Raw genomic sequence first — 2,282 nt, 5'->3', positions numbered from 1 at the left:
GTGGACCCACTGATGCCCAATGTGTGAACGAGTACCTGGAGGCCTCAGCCCACGCTGCTGGCATGGCCAGAGAAAAGGATCTGCCTGCCTCTCCCCCACCCAGGTGTGGCAGCTCCTGGTGCCAGTTTCCCAGGAGCATGGCCAGGCCCCGGGTCTCTCCATCACAGCTGTGGCTCTGGCTTCTTCCGGGAAGTGAGGTGGGATCACTCCCCTTGCAGCAGCCGCTGCTTCAATGCTCTGTAGGCCTGCACGGCCTCCTATCTCTCCTCCCCACAATCTGCTGGTAGGCCAGGGAGGCAGTCAGAGGCTGGGACACACCGCCAGGGCTCAGAAACACCCTCAGCATCTGCGATCTCCTGCCAGGCTAGTCCTTGTTTATGCTCCTCCCAGGCCTGGTAGTCAGCTCTGGAGGCTGCCGGACAACCTCACCAAACTTCATCGTGTCTCTGAGCAACTCCTGCTCCAGCCTGTCTGCCATCTTTTCCTCCTTTTTCTGCTGGACTTTATCTAGTCGTCGCTTCTGGAATGCTTTTTTTGGTTTTTTCAGCTCAGACTTCTCCTTGGGAGCTGCCTGGACGTGTGGCTGCCGGGTGGCCTCGTTCTTGCTGAGGAATAGCACGTGCTGGACCTCTTGCTGCATGCGCTGGATATAGGCCTAGTCAGACTCCCCTTTCCTCTGCTTGAACTTGGGGATGGCGATGTCGGGCTCCACTCCCTTTGCTTCCTTCTCCAATGTCTTTCTGAAGGCCACCTGGGCTGCTTTCTTCCTCTTCTTGTTACCGATTGGGTTTTTCATCTTCTGGCAGCTCCCCATAATCTCCCAGAGCCAGAAAAGGATCTCCTCTTCGTCCTGGTTCTTGGGCATGCTATTCACTTTCTTCTCTTTGCTGCGAAGCCCGGACCACGGGACTGGGCGCTGCTTTCCCAGTGGCTGCCCTTGGTGCTGCCGCTGCACCCGCCGGGGACTCCCAGGACCCACTAGTGCCCTGGGCACTGCTGCTTCACCTCCAGCTTGCGCTGTCTCCATGCTGAAAGCTTCCCTAGTGAAGCCAATTCTGCTTTCCTCCAGTTTTTAAAATGGTTAAGAAACACTGGCTAAAACTTTTTCAGTTGTAAGCAATAAAACCCAATTCAAACTAACTTAAGCAAAAATGAAGTTCACGAGTCTGGACTTCAGGTATTGCCAGATCCAGAGGTTCAGATACTATCAGCAGTGCTTTTTCTGTCCATATTACACACAGACTGTCTCCAAGCAGCTGTCCGTGAGGGCCCCTATGAGTGTTATTTACATCTTACTGCCAGCTATCTGGGAGGATTGTGAAACACTGCCCAGCCCTAACAAGCCTAGATTAGATAGCAGTGTAGGCGCTAAGACTCCCACGTATATGGACAGAGAAGATAAAAGACCTTCAACCATTTCACAGTGCTGCCTGGGGAGGGCTCATTTTCTCCTGATATTCTAGGAGAACAAGAAAAACAGGGCTTCGCAATCTGATAGGTATAAATTCAAATCTAAGATCTACCAGTTACTAGCTCTGTGATCCTTAAAGTTCTTAAAGCTTCAGTTTTTCATCTGTAAAATGGAGGTAACGGTAGTCACCCATAAGACTGTTGCTAGGATTAGTTGAGACCATGCATGTAAAGTTTCCCACAGAGCACCTGCACATGCTAGCTAAAAGAGGAGAGGAAGAGGAGGAGGATTGTAAGTGGGGGATGCTTATTTCCTGTTTCCAGAGAGGGGAGGACACCTGCCCACTCCAAATGTTTTCTGCTCTTGTGTTGCTTTGCTTAAGGTTGAAATCCCCAGGAAAGAAATTCAGATTGGCCAAGCTTGGGTGATGGGTAAGGCCAGGTGAAGTCAGTGCACTTTGCTTGACCCACCAAGGCCACCCAAATCGGGGTGGAGTGGTTCCCCAGAGGAAAATTGGGTACTGTTAGGAGATAGGAGGGGACGGACACTGGGTAGGAAAAGTGTAGATGTCCACCGCAGACATCCTTCAATGCAATGTCCCAGGAAGCCCTGACCCATACTTTCTTCCCCTCACCCCCTTGTGTCTATTTTCTCTCCTAGTGGCATCTGCAGAGAAGGAATAGGTGATTGTGGCTGACACAGTCAACGGCCTCACCCAACGACCTTTCCCACCTTCTTTTAGCTGCCTAAGTTCAACAGTTGACCATCCCTGGCCTGCTCTGCCTGATGTGTGCTGTGCACTTAGCTCTGCTAACTCCCAGGGGGCCTCCATCACACACCAAGCCAGCCTCATCAGCTGTCTCAGTAAGTG

The 2,282-nt window shown here is 51.9% G+C and overlaps 1 pseudogene; it reads right to left on the bottom strand.

The window, feature by feature from the left end:
- Nucleotides 1–6: 6 nt before the first annotated feature.
- LOC113223177 lies at nucleotides 7–1,258 on the bottom strand (annotated as a pseudogene).
- Between the last annotated feature and the right edge of the window lie 1,024 nt (nucleotides 1,259–2,282).

The sequence above is a fragment of the Piliocolobus tephrosceles genome, unplaced genomic scaffold, assembly GCF_002776525.5.
Source record: "Piliocolobus tephrosceles isolate RC106 unplaced genomic scaffold, ASM277652v3 unscaffolded_39382, whole genome shotgun sequence".
Lineage (NCBI taxonomy): Eukaryota > Metazoa > Chordata > Mammalia > Primates > Cercopithecidae > Piliocolobus > Piliocolobus tephrosceles.
The sequence above is the reverse complement of the archived record's forward strand: the minus strand, read 5'-3'. Positions and strand labels throughout refer to the sequence as shown.